General features: G+C 46.6%; 1 protein-coding gene across 2 annotated transcripts in view; it reads left to right on the top strand.

The window, feature by feature from the left end:
* Nucleotides 1–18,893, top strand: part of LOC308072813 (schwannomin-interacting protein 1) — a gene marked incomplete at its 3' end in the record, with an annotated part of 204,589 nt that overhangs the window by 118,865 nt on the left and 66,831 nt on the right. The gene's annotated exons all lie outside the window — the stretch shown is intronic.

The raw sequence follows: 18,893 nt of genomic DNA on the forward strand, positions 1-18,893 counted from the left end.
GTGTCATCTGTGGCCATGAAGAGCTGTCTGTGCACGTCAGGGCAAGTGGGAGCCCTCTGGCTGGCTGTGCGGTTTGTGTGTCTGATAAGGAGCACTTGAACCATGGCTACCAAACCAGACCAAACTCCTCTCCCGTGAGGTGGTATTTCTGTAATTGCTTGGTTCCGCTCCCCTTCGATATAAATGTATTTATTATATGGGGCTTGGTTGTTTGATTGGGGTATTTTTTTATATCCTTGAAAAGCTAGTAGTATGTATCTCTGGTCATAATATAAACTCAGATTTGGTGTAAGTGTCTGGCATCTCTGCAAGGGAGGAAATGAAATTGGGTCCCTCTAAAAGCAGAAAGAGCATCTGGTGACCTCCAGCCCACAACCATCATGCAAAGCAATCAAACTCGGAGAGCTAGCTGTGGCCTTCTGCCACTTTGCAGCTGCCCAGTATTTATTCACAGTATCTGTTCCACTGAAGTCTGTTGTTAATGTTGCGTTGATGGGGTTAGGGACCTCATCAGGGGACCCAGATTGTGTTAGCCTGTCTGGGGAAGCTGGACAGGTCTGTAACAGTGTGGGGTCTCTTCTTTTAAATGCACCATGATGCTTTTTCCTCCAAAGTATTGAACGCCATTTGACTTTCAGGGGCATCAGCCTGGGTTTCTTGGGTCTAGATTACTCTGGATTCAAACCACCATGGGGGACCACAGCCTCTGCTCAGTGCTGGGCAAGTTCTCCCTCCCCAAAAAGACTTTTCTGATGCTAGGAGAGAGTTAGTGGCCATACGTGCAAGTAGCTTGCCATGCAAAAGGCTCTGGAGCAAGTAAGTGGAGGTCAGACAGGATAAATTCTCCATCAGATGTTTTAGTAACTTCTGCCCATCTCCGCAGGGTGAGGAGGTCTTGTGGGATACTGTTGAGCAGGCAGTTATGTTGCTCCTGCCCTTCATCTTGGGGTCAGGACGCAGGGGCATTGGGCAAATGCCAGAGCCTGGCAAGCCAGTTGGAAAAGCCAGGAGAGCATCAAGCAGTGAGGTCTGACCTGTTGTGGGTGATCCTTGGTAGGAAAAACCCTGCTTAGGTTGAACCCTGGCCTCATTTGGGGTCACCCCTGCAGTCTGGAGGAAGACATCCAAGTGCATCACGTCTAAAATATCTGCTGGGGAGGGAAAGTTGGGGAAAGTACCTGGCTTAGATCATTGAAATAACCACTTATTTCAGGTAGTTTTAACAAAGAGATTTCACATGTAATGTGGGCAGTGGGGCTCATGCAAGCTATAAACCTGCTAAAATGCTTTTCTGCCAGGTCTATGTCTGTCCCTGCCCAAGAGTGTGGCAGGGAACCGCTGGCATCACACCTGGCACCACAGGCTGGGCTGGATCACCAGCCACGGGCAGTGCTGGCCAAAGCACACTTGGCAGAAGACACTGGGAAAACTGGCCTTTCCCTCCCTGTGCTCTTATTGTGGGGTGTAATTACACAGTGAGCATGTGATTTGGAGGCTACATTTCCCTGCAGTAAAAGGCCGTTGAAAGGTGGAAATTGAATAAAAGAAACTTTAGCCACACTGGGCTACATCTGCCCTTTCAACACAGCAATTTGGATTCGGGAGCTTTCATGGATTCTTTGGGAAGTCTGATCCATAACTTGCACATGTGTATTATAGATTGAGTCTAGAAAACGTACTTTATACCCTTTGATGGCTGCAGGATTCCAGTTCTTGAAGTCTGCACGTACTTGGTATTAGCTCACCTAGCTTTTTGTACTGTTATTTTTTTTCTTTCCCCTTGAACGTGGGAGTTTTAGGTACCTCCCAGGGATTAAAGCTAGCTTATTGCCATTCTTCAGAGCCCTCCGTGTTTAGGGGAAGTATGCACAAGGGAGGGTTGCACTCAGTGCCGCCAGGTACCCGTGCTGCCCACAGCTGGTAACTCAACCCAGAGCTGAAATCTCTCTATAGCTGTTCAGTCTTATCAATGGCACCCTTGGCTTATTTTTGCTGTTCTTTATTACTAATACCTCTAGAAGAAAAATAATGATTGCAGCAAATTATAATTTTTATACTTCAGTTGCACTGAGATTTTATTAGGGCAAAGCCCTGTCCCTGTACCTTTCACGGGGCCATGTAACGCAGCAGTCCTCTGCACAGCTCTTGGTGAGGGACTGCCAGGACAAGGATAAACATGGCCACAAGGTCTGATCTTAGTACCTGCTTTTTTTTTGGCTTTCTTTAAAATAAAAAAAAAATAATTAAATAGAGCAGGTCTTGCTGAAGTAATTAGCATGCCTGTGATAGGCTCCGCTGCTGTTCTCGGTGCTCCCATGATGCTAGGGCTCATCTTGAATAAAAAAGCAATTTGGGGCTCAACTGTGTGTCTCAAGGGTGCCTTTTTGTACATGCTTATTACACTAGCTCAACAATTATGAATTTGGGCAACATTTTAATTGCATTCACTTCTCTGTAAGGAGTGTAGAATAAGCCATACCACTGATTAATTTTACAGTTTGATTAAACTGTGAAAATGCAACATTTTTATTTTAATCATGCTGCACATATATTTACATACATTCCTTTGGACCTTGCAGTGGGATTTCAGTAAAAATCCAACAAGAGAATGGCTTTTGAGGCTTCATATTTGTGATTAAAGAGGCTTAAAAAGGAGGTGATGGTGTAGAGATGTAGCTGAAAGTCAAAAGTGTCATAAGATTGTCATTACTGATAGTTCACCAAAGAATATGTGTTATAATTCATACCATGGGCATTGGGTAGTGTGCACTGAGGCGAGCTGCGTGCCATGGGATGTGGCCAGCTCCTTGCATCTTGCTTCTGAGCAGCACCAGGATCAGCTCGAGCCTTTGAGGATTTGGGGCACTGGCTGGGAGCAGGCATAGCTCCCTCAGATGAGAAACCCCAAGCTGAGGAATTAGGTGTCTGCACATCAGGTTTGCAGAACCCATAGCAATTAAGGAACCTACTTGAAAAGCACATTTTTTAACCATTTTCCTCTTTTTGTTTAAAACACAGCTATAGCTGTGTGAAGCGATACTCTGCTATGAGGATCAGCAAGGTGGGGGAGCTATAAGCCCCAGCTCTGGGGCTGTCACACAACAGTTTCAACAGGATTTTTAATATCTCTGAAAAATCCTGCTAAAGCATTTTTGCAGCAGGGGAAGGGCATGCTACAGGTTTGCTTATTCGCCATTCAGGTGAGGATGGCTGCAGTCTCTCCTGCATGCCCAGAAGTGCCCGCTCACCTGCATTAACAGAATTATGCCTGCAGAGAGGGGTAAAAATGTCTCTACACGTTGAAATTACTGACATCACACTGATGGATATGACTTTAAAGGAAATAAAGAATGGTTCCAGAAGTTCAACTTGTTTTAAATTAGATCTACATAAGCAGATCAAGCAATTAGCTCTGTCTGCAGCTTCTCCGACACTGGCATTTTCTCACTTGCATCTCAAAATTTGCCTCGGGTAATTATTCCAAAGTAACAGGGAAAGCAAACCAGAGGCAATTAGCTTGCTCTCGGGTGTATTGTGGGGGATAGCACATGGAGAGGACAAAATACTGTTGTAGGACTGGGAATGAGAAACCAAGGACAGCCAGTTCAGTGGTGGCTCCAGACGCAGGGGGTTGTCTCAAAAAGCAGGGGCTTACATGGGCAGAAAGGACTGAAGTCTTGATGGGCTGTTTAGTATTTCTCCTAAAAACAAAACACACACAAAAACATGCTGCTTGGATAACATAAGTAAAAATGCTACAGTAATTTGCATGGTCACTTTATTTCTGGCAAAGCCAGGGGAATTCCACAAAATCTGGCTGGTGGTGTTTATTGAAGCAGTCCATTTGCAGTTACAGTACTGGGTTTACCAGGATCTCCACTGAAAGGAGGGTGTGTGGGTGGGGTGGTGGGTTTGGTTTTGGTGGTTTGTTTTTTTGTGGTGGTGGGGTTGTTCAGGGGTTTTTGGGGTGGGGTTTTTTTGTTGTTGTTTGTTTGGGGATTTTTTTACCCCAATATGTTCCCTGTTTTTCAGCTTTTCTATTCCCATGGGTGTGCTAACAGCCCTCTCCCCACCACGGTGGGTGTCACAGTGCCCAGTCCCCTCTGGGACTGGGGATGGCTGGCAGGATGCCTCACTGGGACCCTCCTGTCTCCAAGAGAGATGACAGGGATATCCCTGTCCCTCCCTTCCCCTGCAGAGCCAGCAGTGGGGAGCAGACCCTGGTCCCCCATGTGTGGCGTGAGGTTGAGGGGTGGTCTGTTAACCTGGCACATGTTTATTTTGCATGACTGATTTCTGCCTTGGAAATCAGCTGGATGGCAGCTGTGGTACCTGGTTACCTCCTTATGGCTGGTTCTGCTTCCCACCGTTAAGAGAAATCCCACCTGGGATGGACTCAGAGCTTTCCCTTAGCTCCAGGGTCTTTCAGCCGGACCCACCATCATTCCCATCCCACTCCTGCACGTTACAGCAGCTGCACAAGACACACTACAGTGAGTGTGGGTAGCACCATCCATACCAAGCACAGTACTATAGCTTGCCGTGACGAGTTCTCCAAGACTCGTGAATAAAACCGTAGGCTTGCTTTGTCAGTGCTGCTGAGTAATGTTGCCTGAAAAATGCAAATTAATGCATCTGCTGACTCTACTTTTTATAGTTGACTTGAGCTCACTGATCACCTGAGTTCACCAGCAAACTCAATATATCTATTTGCCTAAATCTAAGAATAGGTTGTTGTAGCATGAGGACAGAAGGGAATATGTGTTTACAGTAGGTATTTCTTTTGTACCTTACAGTGTGATAATTTAATATACTAGATGATAATCTCCTTGATTAGACTTGCATCATCTAAAATCAGTTGTTTCTTTCTGATTAAGTATCCCGATAAACACAAGGTAGGTTGTAGAATAAATTAGGTTTAGGATCAGAATTTTATTGCCTTTAAATATTCAGTAGTCCTCCAGGTGCAAGCTGAATTTATCTTGCCTGTACGAAGTCTATGCCTGTATAAAATCACTGTGTATTTAAACATTATTTTTGTTATCAACTAATTATTGTGAAGCAGGTTTTTGTGTTTTTAAGCTGCTCTGTTTTGATCGGGGGGGGGGGGGGGGGGGGGGCGGGAAGGGTTCTGTTCCTAAAATTATATGAGAGAATTTAATAAGGCATGCATCAGTAGCAGAAAAATCACACAGCTACATGCTGCTTAGAGAAGTTAGAGGTTTTGTTATGTTAATAACCTAGAAACTCCATAAAGGGTTTTGCTTTGCAGCACGTATCTTGCCTGAGCATCCACAGCCAGGTCCTGCTCCACAGGGATGTAGGTTATTACCAGCCTAAATGGCCTTTTCATGACTTGAATGGTTTTTCATGTACTCGTTAGCTGCAAGATAGAAATAATATGAGTCTCAGAGGCTCTTGCTTTGCCGGCATGCTGTTCTTCTCCAGGCACTGCCCAGAGCCTGCTGTGGAGACTGGATGTGGGTGGAAGGAGCAGCACTGATAGCTCTGGCAGGAGGCATGGCTGTCTCCTTGGCTCAATGCGAAGGTGACGGCTGTGGCTCAGTAAAAACACCTCCTGCGCCCCACTAACACATAACCAAGACAGTCTTCTGGGTGCATTATTCTTCCTTTTGAAGTTGGCCGTCGTATGCAGTGCTCAGGTAAACGGCTCCCCGTTCACCCTGTTTTCTGCTGGCCACCACTGTCCTGGCACTGGCCATGGCTCACCACTGCCCAGGACCGGGACCTCCCCTGAACCGGAGGCATTGCTGGCAAGCAGCCCAAGGGAGGCACGGTGTAGGCTCACGTGGGACTGAGCAGATGCAGCTTGTAACTCCCTTCCCTCCCAAGAGCTTGTCAGCCCTTTCAGAAAGGCAGTGACAGTTAGCTCTGCGGCGGTTTTCTATCCCTGCTTCCCAAGCAGGTGACCGGGCAGGTTAGAGGAAAGCCACGGAGCAGGAGGATTAGCTGAAGAGCTCCACACAGAGCTTTCACCTTTCTGAAGCTGGGCTACAGCAGTTCATGGAGAACTGGACCCAGAATCTTCTTGGCTGGCAGGGGAGATCAGCAGAAAGTCTTCCTCTGTACCCGTTCCTCTGAAGACTTAACGCCTCTTTTTACATCCCTTGAGCCTTGCCTTGTGCTGTGCTTGCTCAGGCGTCTTGTGCCCCCCATGCGTTCCCATGTAGCATCCCTGGCTGCTGTGCAACAGGGGACGGGCTGAACCCGCAAGCTCTGAGCTCCCAGAGCTGTGACAAAAACCAGTGTGCAAGTCACATCACTGGTGCTTCTGAAAAAATGGTCTCAAGGACTTGGATTAACTACTTGCAACATAAAATCATGTCACGATAGCATCTTCTTGCCAGGAGTTTTGCTAGGAGGGAAAACCAGAGTTTCAGAAAGCCTAATGCAATTAGGCTTTTTTCTTCCTTTATCCCACGGGTGCTGCAAATAAGGCAGGAAAAAAATAAAACTATGTCCTTCTAGACCAGAGGGACCATTAATTTTGAGTTGCACCAGTCTGAGGAAAGGGCAGAACAGCATCATGGAAGATGTAATTGAGAAATTTTCTAGCAGACCTGCCTGTGGTGGCTCTAACAGCCATGCCACTGGAGCTGTTGGCTCTTCTCAAAACTAGAGCAAAAACAACTCCAAGAATTTCTTGCAAACAGACCGAATTGCACTGACATACCTCGTAGCAGCAGTAAAAATCAATGTCATAAAGACAGTGAATTCAGACAGTCTGCCTCATAGGTGTGGCTCAAAATGGATTATTTCTTTCCCCCCCCCCCCCCCCCCCCCCCGCAGTATTAATACCTATTAATTATCATCTTATGAGAAAAATGGTTTTCTAATCACTGAAGTTAGAGATTTTTAATTAAACATTCTGCTGGTCCAAGTGAATAGGATATATACCTCATGTGAGGGGATTAATGCAATACTTTATAGTGATCTACATACAAAAATTTCAAGTCTTGTATATATGAGGCTTTCTCTTATACTCAAAAATTTACTGAAAAAAAAACCCAAACACAAACAACTGAGGTGTGAGTTTGGTTGTTTGCTTTTCCTTTCTTTTTTTTTTTCTCAATTAAGTTACAAGCTCTAGGCATGCTTAGCAATTCACATTTTTAAGGAAAGATAGACAGTTAAGCCCAATATATCTTTGCAATTTGCCTATGGAAGCATTAGTGTGAATGCTACTAGGCAAGAAAGGATTTAGCACATGGATATAGCCATGCATGGCGGTGGGATCCTGCCCAGTGGCTGCAGGTGTATGGCTTTGTGAAAGGAAACAGGACGTGCGCTGCTTCCTAGAACTGAGGTGGCTTCCTAAAATACACATTAAGAATTCATGTATAGGAAAAATCGGAGATACAAGGAAGTTTGGCAGGCAGGCAACCTGTTCTCTCCTCACACCTCCATTGACTCATGTGGTAAGGAAAGGAACATAATATAATTGGTCATTTAAATTCTTAAATGAACATATAAATAACCAATTTAAAATATCTGGGTCTTCGAAATTTTATGTCATATTTTCAGTGATTTTGGACAACAAAGCAGAGTTATAAACCCAGTGGCTGACATGCTGCTGTTTCCCTCCTGACCCCCCATGGTAAGATAACACTCTGTAGGAGTCGTACAGCTATGCTGAAACCTAGTTGGTTTAGATCAGTCTCAGTGTGTTTTGGTCAGCAAATGGATGGGAGCTGTCATTCAAAGAAACATCTTGGTTCATAAAGATAAAAGTTGAAGTGCAGAAAGTGTGAGTGAGCTGGATGCGATGACAGCGGCTCCGGTGCAAACACAAGCCGAGTGACGAGGCATCCACCTCGTAGGGAGAGAGACAAGGAGGATGTGGGCTTTGCTTTGGGTGGGTTTTAACCTTTTCAATGATTGCTGTCACATCCCTCGCTGCCACATTGCTCCCTGGCACCCTGTTGCTTACAACTGGTGGCAAAGACTGTATGATATTCTGTCATCAAGTACTGCTGTGACAAATGAGTTCAAATGGGTTTTTCAGATTCCCAAAGACAGTAGAGGTAGAGACCTCGGAAGATACTGTTTCCAAACTCTGTCTTAAAGTAAAGATAAAATTCCGATTTCCATATGCACTGTAAGCCGTGTTGACTGGGGAAGCATCACAGCAGGCTGCTGGGCAGTCCCAGGCACCTCCCCAGCAAAAAGGCTGGTGATCTGCTTCACCCGTTACTGAGCAGAGCAGGGAAAAAAATTATTCTGCCTCATGTCCACATTTCAAATGCAAAAGATGAACCTTCCAAGGGCTTTCATACGTGTTGTTTTTTCATCTGCATGTGTTCAGCAATAGAAGTCCAAGTCTACTTGCTGCTCTGAACAGATTTAATTTGATCACCAGGGAAGGTTAGAAGAGATTAGGTTTTTGTTTAAGGGTACAAAGTGAATTGTGCTCGTTAAAACTCCAGCTGGTGTTTCCTCAGTCTGCACCTACCTTGTGGTCACCCTGGCAGAGGACAGAGCGATTCAGTGCGGTGGTGTGGCTGGGCTGGGCAGTCCTTGCGTGGCATCCCTAGGGATGCTGCCCTTGCGGGCAAGCTCTCTGCCAGTCCCGCTCCGGCCCCAGCAGCTGAATAGCTCTGGAGCAGTAAACACCAGCGTGCAGAAGGATGTTTGAATGCTGCGGCTGGAGTAGGTGCCTGCTGGTCCATCCTAACCTTACCCCTGCGCAAGCGGGTTCTGTGGAAGGGGCGCGGGTTGGTGTGGGGCTGCAACAGGGTACATCTGTAATGGAACAGTTCTCTAGGCAGGGCAGGCTTTTGAGTGACAGCAAGCAGCACACAGCAGTGCCGCGGGGTGCTGGAGGCGAAGTAGCCGTGAGACAGGAGGGGCACAGAGGCTGCTGGCTGCCCTCCTGCTGCGGAGCCTCATCCAGGCTCCGAAAACTTGGGATGAGGAGCGGGCCAACGGCATCTGCAGTGGAACAGGGAGAGACAGCCGGAATCAAGCTTCTCCTCCTTACCAGAGTGTGAGTTCAGAGGAGATTTACATGGAATTAGCAGTTACCAGCTCTAAATATTAAAGCTTAATAGCAGAAACTGTGGGTAGTATTACTGCATGTGTGTAGTATTGCTACGTGTGGTAGTATTGCTGCATTCAAGTGATGCAGAGCACAAATCCAAAATAATTTACCTCTCGAGACAAATTATAAACTTTATCATTTTAGTGACCTACTCACATGCTGCCGTGGATCAAGGGAGATTATCCACATTACTGTGCAAACAAATTAGGGATTCATCTTCAGAAGAAAACTTAGGAAAGCACAACAGATAACTTATAATCAGAGGCATTAATATTAAAAGCTTTCTTTGATTTTTAGAAAAGGGGAAAATCTGTCATATCAGAACAACTGCTTTACCGAGATGGATTTGGGCCAGGCCCAGGTTTTGTTGGGAATGGAAGATCGGGATTTTTTCATTTGTGCAATCCCTGAGGTAGGTGCCCAGAGCAGTGTACGGGCAGAGCTTCTGTGGATGTGTCAACCACAGCTTCCCACAGCTCTTGGTTTGTTTCACTCCCTTTAAGTGCTTTGTTTTATCAGCTCTTGCTCAATAGTGTAGAAAATAGACCTGTTTGGAAGCTGTACCTGGGAGTTACTGTAACACACACTGACGCCATTTCATCTGTGGAAGCCACAATTTATTGCACTGAGCATGTAGCGTTGACAAAGAAGCGACGATGCATTTAACAACTCCACGCTTGATTATATCAGGGAATTACTGTGGGAACACGGAGTGCGGCGCTGCCTGCTGCTACTTCCCTGCATGTGCTCTTGGGGTCTTGTATGAACATGTCAGTGGAGCAGCCTCTGTCCCTGGATAGTAGTATAGTTCTGGTCTGGAAAAATTGGTCTCCCAGTATTAGTGTAAAACATTTTTATCCTGGTTAGAGAATTAACCTGTTTGCATTTCCCGTTTGAGATGTTCTCTGCTTACCAAGAGGGAGGTGGCTTCAAACAGTCTGTCTCCTGGGGCTGACTCGCATGCCCAGGTGGGCCTGTTTGCCCTGCTTTATAGCTGCACTATCAAAACAATAGTTAAAAAAATAAAAATCAATTAAATGCAAACACAAATGGAGGTAAAGCCTTAGCTGAGGCTTACGCATTTTGAACAAATGCTGGTGGAAACTTTCTAGTGATTCCCTGGGATCTGCTTGTTTGGAAAGTGCCCATCAGATGATGGAAATGGCTCCTAAAAGACCTCCTCTCTTCTCTCCCCATTTGGTTTCACGTTCCCACAGGCTGTGATAAGTTACAGTAACGGAGCAGGTCTGCAGGAGCCAGGTCCCTGCCCCTTAAGGACTCGGTCCGAGTGCTGGTTTACTCCTCACGCAGTGCCGCGGGCCGGGCAGCCCCCACAGCCGCGGGATGCAGGGCTGAAGCCATCCCCGCCGGGTGCTGCCACCCCCTCTTCCCTCGGGAGCCTTGGACTTCCCTGTCCCTAAGATTTATTCCTGCCTCATGCACATCGAGCAGGGCTCAAGCTGATGTAATTAGAGTAGATTTAATGAAGGAGCCATCTGCACAAAGACGACTGGCATGTCATTTCTTTTGCCTGGAAGGATCTGTGCTGTGCGTTCACCTTTCTGGCCTCGCCTGTCCATCGCCGGCGACCTGTGTCCTCCCTCTGCGCTGCCCCAGCCGTCATGGTGCTGGGACGAGCAGCACCCCTGCCGTAAGGAGTGCTGCCTTGTTACAGCTGGGCGCTTAATTGCAAATAGAGCAGTGGTCCAGGGGGTCCGTGTGGGTGCCCCTTTATCTCCCACCCACCGTGCCCAACCGTGAGCTAGTGGCACAGCCCTGCAAGCTGTGGTTTGTCGCATGAGCTGCTGTCTCACACCTGCGATGCAGGTGACGAGTGCTTTAAGAAAAAAAAGGGAGGGGGAGGGGGATATATCTTGTATAAACATTTGCATTTTAATTTTCTTTTAATTTCATGAGGCCCGTTATGTGTTTATCAAGGCATGTAACAGCTTTGTGTTAACAACGCAACAATGCACCATTAAACATGTACCAGCTGCTCCTACCCTGGTTTCTGTTACCGACAGCCCTCAACAGCTCCTGTCAAGGGGAGACAAAAATACATGCTTTGCTTTAATAACTAACACTAACACTGCAAAACAAGAAGCAATAACAGAAAGGCCCTGACATGTTTCTTTGATGAAATACTGCCTGGGAACTCATTAGCTGAGCGTGCGGAGGATGCAGAGGAGCGCCTGATCCAGAGCACATGGCAATTTGGAAAGAAAGGTTAATCCCAGGGATCAAATTATGGATGTTATTTCCGATGACAAGTTTATTGATGTCTTACAAATCCCAGCTCCAAAGAAAGTAATTTGCATTATAGTGAACACTTTCTGAAAAAAAAAAAAAAAAAAAAAAAAAAAGTTTAGCAAACCTGTGCTAGGTACCGGGATACCACTGGGAGCTGGGAGAGACCCTGAGGCAGCTGCAGGGAGGCTGTGTGCTCCAGTGTCACCTGGGGGGGGGGGGGGGGAGCCCAGGTCTTGGCTGCAGGAGTTGACTCCAAGGTGGCCTCAGGACCACCTCTGTAAGAGATCTGCTTGGTGAATCTGGGCTCTGCTGGCACATGATACTTCATTCCTGCTTGTTTTGTTTTTTTAAGCTAAAAAAAAAAAAAACCAAACACCTATTTTTATGGTATACCTCTGAATTTGTTGAAGAGCACAAAACCACATTTTTATGTCAACATCTGTTTGCTAGTTTGCAGGCACCAATGCTGTAACGAAGCAGGCAGGTCTCTGAGCAGAAATCTGTCTTTCCTCATGCTCTCAAAGTGCAGAGAAAGCAGGCTATGCCCTGGCACACCTCTTGTACCCACCTGTGGGCTGGGGGAAGGTCACGCTGCCCACCCCTGGCTGAGGACCACCAGGTGCACCAGGGAAGCACCGCCTGAAGCCGTGAGCCCCTCTCTGGGTGGCAGCCCCATGCCAGTGCCTGCCCAGGGGGCTGGTGGGTGCCGGCTCCTCCCAGGGCTCCCTTACAGCAGATGCTGAATGTTTGCCTCTTCCCTGTGGGCTTTCCCGTGTGGTCCAAGAGCTAAGTGGGCTTGAACTCTTGCAAGAAGCTGACATAGGAGATTTGTTGGGGATATTAAGGAGCCTTACCTCTGATGCCAGTCTCTGCTGACAGGAAGGCTCGAGCCCATTTATTTAGGGTGGCATCAGGCAACCAGATGATGCTAAATTAACAGGTAGGAAAAATTACCTTGTTGTCATGGTCCCTTAAGGGATCAATTAGCTTGTGTATCATTGACAAGATAGAGTATCACGAGCTGCTGTGAGTCACATACCTATTTTTGTTGCAATTTTTGCACTACAATAACTCAGCTGGGGGTGGCACCCCAGGGTGATGGGGAGAGGAATGGTGGGTTGCTGAGTCCACAGCACTGGTGGCTGCTGAGCCCAGGCTCTCTGTGAAGCCAGCTCCGACACATTTATGCCATTTTCTTACATGCTGCTAGTGCAAAGCATCCTTATAAGAGATTCAAACAGACTTTTTACTATCTTATGAAAAAGAATTGGATGTAATGATTCAGAACTTCATGAATGACAGCAATTTGCATTTGCCCAAAACACAAGAATATCTCATATTTACTCTAATATACAATTATGGTGTATTTTAAATATAGCTTATACACCAGCACCTGTTTTTTGTAGGGATGGACACTAAGTAATCACTGGAGGGCAGCGTAAAATTTTGCATTTTGTCTGTGATTAGGCTCAACAAATGAGCAATGGGCTTAAATTTATACTCAGAGGGAGAGATTATAGTAGCTATAGTTTGAGTTTCATCACTTTCTGATACACTAATACATATATATTGTTCTGCAATTCAAGGTTATCATGTGAAGTTAGAAACTTTGCTGTGAAGAGTATCACAGAAGGTTACTCTGGACCGTCTCCTCTAACGGATGGGAAGTGGCTGTGTAACCCTGAGGCTGGCGTTTCTGTCCCTAGGTTTAGCTGTGTGAGAGCAGGCTGCCTGCCCGAGGCTACCCGCAGAAGGAGCCCAGGTGGCTGGTGTACACCAGTCATTACTGTTCGTATGAAGGACAACAGCAAGAGCATCATCATTACTAGCCAGTAGGCAAGACTAGTTCAGGAGTTCAGTGTTTTATTTCTCTATCATTTTCTCTAGTTTGGGTGAACATGTTAGGTTTCTTATCTTTTTTTTTTTCTTTTGTCAGTCATCTTAGTCCTTCAAAAGCTTAAATCAGGCCTCCTAAATCTGCACAGAAGCTGGTGAGAAGGCTTGCTGCCTACCCTAGCTCATATTTTGCATTGTAGCTGTGGCAGAGAAGGAGAGGAAAACACAACTTAAAAAGGGATGGCAGATAGGGAAGACTCCAGCAGAGCAATAATACCATGTGTTTGTTCAACTGGATGCGTATGCTTGTCCTGACGGTGCTGCCAAGGTGTCCCAAGGGTAGGATGACAAGGGCTATGTGCGCATGTGCCTTGCTTATGCTTTTCAAGCACATCCACCACCCAAGGGAGGGAAAGCCCACCAGCTGCCAGTGCTGGTTTCAGTGCTGCACCAGTTACACTTCTCCCAGCAACACTGAATGTATGTTGAAAATGGCCCCCATGGGCGGCAGCCAGCGGCAATCGGGGTTCTGAGGCTGCCAAGGCCAGAGCTGAGGAGCTCCCAGCCCTTGGTGCATTGGCTCGGAGAGGGTCCATGCGGCTGGGCCACCAGCATAGGAAACGTCATTCCCAAGGCATCAACCCAGGCTTTTACAGTGGCTATTCTCTGCCTTGTTTTATTGTAACATGATCATGGGATTTTTTTACAGACGCAGCCTTTGGTCCAGATGCTTTTGAAGCTCATGTGCTCACTCAACACACGTAATTTAGTAGCTGGTACTTGTTTGTCATGGAGTAAATAAAAGATCTGCAAAACTGTACAATATCTATAAAAACATTTTAATGAAGCTTAAACCTCTTATAAAATAGACATGGCGTTAACCACAGACAGTGTAAAAGTTGGCATTGCTGGAAGTAATTATGCAGTGCTATTGGGCTTGTGCAACGCTTGCTCCAAAACTCCAGTCACCTTTCCCTTAAATTCCCCATTGATTTAAAGAACTTACTTTATTACCTGACAAGCTTCCTTATTCTCTGCATTTATTTTGATTTTGTAGAGCTTTCAGCCATGCCTTTATTGCTGCTGAGGAGTAAAATATCTGTTATAGCCAGAGCCATAAATCTCCCCTCTACCCAGGGACTAGATCTTCATGACTATAGATCACTTCAGTTATTGCCAAAAAGTGCCATCATATCACATTGCAAATTAGGGGGCTGAAAGACAGGGCTTTGCTGATTATGCCGATTATGTGAGTCTGAGGAAAATCCTTTAGTCCCCAAACTCAGTTTAGACAGTCGGACAAAGTTCAGGGAGAAAATTAGAAATTGATGGTCAGTGGCTGCTCTCTCCGTGGTCTTATTGAAGATAAATCCTGAGAGGGGAAGGGTGGCTGCCCACGCATCCCTTTGGGCGCAGGAGCAGGAGGTCAGGACCCGTGCCACCCCGTGGTGTGGGGGTTTGGTGCTGACAAACATCTCGCTGAGACCTCATGCCACGGAGGGGGCATGAGAGCTCCTCCAAATGATGGGCAAATAATGCCCAAGGCTGATTGACACCCTTTTAATCACTGAAAATAGGACAAGTACCCCGCCAGTGTCCCCAGTGTGATGGTACATACCAGCAGCAGCGCTGGGGATGCTCCATCCCCATCCTGAACCCAGCTGCATCCTGGGGACCCGCTTGCACCCTGCTGTGCTCCTGGATCCCCTCCGAAACAGGGAGAGCCCAGAGCTCTTCAAAATGCTTCTCTCCATGATGATACAGAGCCACGAGCCCGGAGCAGGGGCACGGGAATGCTCCTGTCGGGCCTGAGACGCTGTGACAGGCGCGCCTCAGCTGTCCCCTTACGTGCAAGGAATAGCTTAATTAACAATGGCTTTTAACAGGGTTGGGTTTTAGACACCTCATTGATATAAATGGAGATCAAAGTACACTTTTAATGTAAAAACTGTAGTGAAATATGTGTCTTCTGTAACGCTGGAAGTGCAGGAGAGGAAAAGCTGCTGTGCTACAGGTGGCCAGAGCTTTGTGGGGCTTTCCTGGGATCCCCTCCTTCCCTCCCCTCTCCTGTGACTACAGTTGCACAGCCTCATCCTTTAAGCCCTTCTTTTCTCTCTGGAACATTAGTAAAGTAAAGAAATATGAATAAATTAAATGCAATATTAATTATTTACCAATTTGAAGCATCTCTTCCTGCTTTTTCAGAACCCAGCATCCCCCTCTGCAGCACAGCTCTACTTTATTTTTTAAATTATCTAACATTTCTTTCAATTTTTAATTCTCCCCCACTATTTAATAATTAATGGACTAACTTTCTCTGTAATATCTTTTTCCAAGCAGTGCTGCAGGGCTTAGAGAGAGGCCTCAGAGACAGGCAGAGTGGGTGAGGCAATAGCTCAGCGTCCCGCAGCTCTTGGTCTGATCCTGCCCCTGCTGCAGGCATCCCCCGCACCCTCAGCTGCCCAGGTGCAAAATAACATTGGGGTTTTACCCTGTTGATGTGTTTTCTTCTGGTCACTCTGCCACCGTGTGGACCTCTCCCAGTCTTTTTTTCTGTTGGTCCAATTTCTTTCCTTTCTCTTATTTTATTTTTCTGGGCTTTTCTCTCATACTGTCTTCTGTACCACTGCCAGCCCACATTGATTTTTCCCTGGTTTTATTTTTCCTTTTTTACATTAAGACCCTTTCACCCTGTTTTTTACTGTTGACTCTACTCTTTCAGTATGGTTTTCACTCTTGCTTTGCTGGGTGGTGTCTCCCACTAGCTGGCCATGCTGGCGATACTTTGCAGCCGATATACTTTCATGATATTTCCATATTTTCAACAGCAGATGGACCTAGAATGCCAAACTCTGTTTTTTCTTTGCTTCAGTGTGGCTTATTTTTGTTTGATAAGGGTGTAGTTTGATTCTTCAAAATGCAAAATTCTCTGAATGACATTCCCCACACCTTCTTTTAAAGGAATTCCTCATCCTGTATCTCTTCCCAGAAGGAATCCCCTGAAGCTTTAGTACATGCCTCAACAACTGCAATGGCGAAAGATAATGTAGAGCAAATATCTTTTAATATAACTTTTTTTTTTTTTCTGAAGGAGGCTTGCAGGTAGTGGTTTGTGTACACAGTTTTCAGATGCACATCTAACACCGTATTTTACATATACCTACCTGAAAGACTCGAAGCGGGGCACTGAGGACACCTCTCCTGGGATTCTCTCTCTCCGAGTGTCAGCCTGAATTGCCTGTAAGGAAGCAGAGGATCCCAACGTCTGCGGTTGGAACTTTTAACAGCTTCCTATTAGTCCATTAGGAAAAAGGATTTTGGCATTCAAAACAGGATTACCATTATCTAAGAGAATATTTTCCCCTGAACAGGATTAAGATTTCCAAGCTTCATTAGGGAGGAAGTGGATCGTGACAACTCAAACCATACCAAGGTGGCCGGCAGTGCGGTGTTAGGGGTCGGAAGCAAATTAGCCTGTGAACATTTTGTAGTGGGTTAGCTTGGAAAAGTGGGCACCCATTCCTGCTCCCCGTGTCCAGTGTCTACGGAGCCTATAGAGAGAGGTGAGGAGAGTGACTGATGTGCAAACTCTGTCCAGTACTGGTGCTTTTAAATTAATCCCTATTTCTGATCTTTCTGCAATTTGGTCCTTGCTAGAACGGCTTCCATTTTCTTCTCAGATGATTCATAGTACCAGGGGTGGGTGGTGCAGAGGATGACCTGCGCCATGGGGTGAGGATGCAGCGGGGCTGCCTGATCCCCCGCCATGGCTGTGCCTGGGCTGGTTTGGGTTGAGCAGGAGGAGGGTGAGCAGGGCTTGGGCTGCTGCTGACCATCAGAAAACTGGGGGGTTTTGGGGGGTTTTGTTCGGGTTTAGGCTTTCTTTTTTCACTCGGCTGGATTGTAATATAATAGGGAAGTACCTTGGTGTCAACACTGTGCAATCACAAATAATCAAAACTGTATACGAGCTACAGAAAAAGAGAAAGCCACAATCATATAGAACCACAGACTGGTTTGTGTTGGCAGGGCCCTTAAAGCCCACCTAGCTCCAGCCCCCTGCCCCGGGCAGGGCCACCTCCCCCCAGCCCAGGTTGCCCAGAGCCCCGTCCAGCCTGGCCTTGAGCCCTGCCAGGGACGGGGCACCCACAGCTGCTCTGGGCAGCCTGGGCCAGTGCCTTGAAATTTTGAGTGCAACGTATTAGCAGGCAATTTTGCCTTTGAGAACCAATTTTCCCATTTGTTTTTATAGCTCGGGTACCACAACACTTCCTGGGGCATAGCTGGTAGCAGAAGAGAGGGTAGGGACCCGCTGGGAGGTTTCGAAGGGTAGCACCAGCCCTATCCATCCCCCGGGAGCCCTCAGGGCTCCAAAAAAAACGTAACCCCTGGAGGACGGTCCCTGCCGTAATGCAAACATTTAAACCGACTGCAATTAATCCCCTGCCAGCCCCAGTGCTCTGTAATACCTGCACAATTGAATGGGCTGTGCACTTTAGCCATATTAGAAGTATACTTTATTCATAAATCCAAATTATAGCCATTTGCATACCAGATAACCCGTAATTGCTGTTTAATGCTTTTACATCCTAATACTGTTACAAAGGACAAAGACTTATTAGGATCTTTCTCCAGTGATCTCTTTTGATGAAGAAAATATTAGCTGGGAGTTCTTGGCATTAATTCTGAATGGCTGATATTGATGGCTTACTGTAAGCTCAGCTTCAGCTGGCAAAGAAGATATTTCAAAGCCCAAAGCAATACAAAGATGTGAAAATGGAATGACACGTACGTTTTGAAACCAGCTTGAGAACAGCTCAGAGAAATAAAACATGGCTTTATAAGTTAAATCTCCCAAGGCCTGGAAACGCTTAACCCCAGCCCATTTGTATTCAGCATCCCTGGGATGCTGTCGCACTTTGCTTGTGATCAGATAAGCAGGTGGGGTTTTGCTAGCAGAAGATTACATTAGTTTGGGATTGTTTTTTATTGCTGTTTTAGCAGAAAGCCTAACTTCATCTTTGTAAGTAAACAGAAGCAGTGATTTAGTCTGAGTGCTTGGAGTATCCCCCCTCCCACAGGAGGCGATGCTGCTGCCCTGCGCGTCAGGTGTGGTTACTGCACCGCTGCCGCCCGCCTGCAGGCAGAGGTTGAGAAGGAGGTAACACGAAAATAAATGGGACAAGTACAGTTCAGGGGCTGGGTTCCCCACTGCAGCACCAGCACCTCTGCGTGACCCGTGCTTTCCCCTCCTCCTGGTATCACAGGCTGTCTTCTGATGCTTGGTCCTCTCTATGCCACCCCTCGTGCCCGCTCTGAAGGCGCGTTACAGGCAGCAGTGCGGCACCTAGCAACCCCGAAGCACAGAGATTTTGACCTAAAATGTTGATTGTTGCCCAATGAGGTGGTCAGAGCCTCACTGCTTGCTGCAGATGACTGGGCAGGGGTGGAGCTGTAAGGAACAAGTGGGTTGTATCCTTGCTACGGGTTGTATCTTTGCTATAGGTTGCACCCTATGAAATGTGTATATTCGCATACATATCTTTACTTCTGGGCCTTACCGATGACAGCTAAGCTGTGGCACAAATTTTAAAGCTGGCAATTAAGCAGATTCAAGAGTAGCTAATTACCAACACCAAGTAGAGCATTTTATGGGTTTTGTTCGCTCCAGCTGCACTTTCCACCCAAGTCCCTTCAGGGCTGGTATTTTACCAGGTGCTTCTCTGGTGTGATTCCTTGATAAGGC

Source organism: Falco punctatus, assembly GCF_963210335.1.
Source record: "Falco punctatus genome assembly, chromosome: 13".
NCBI classification, from domain to species: domain Eukaryota; kingdom Metazoa; phylum Chordata; class Aves; order Falconiformes; family Falconidae; genus Falco; species Falco punctatus.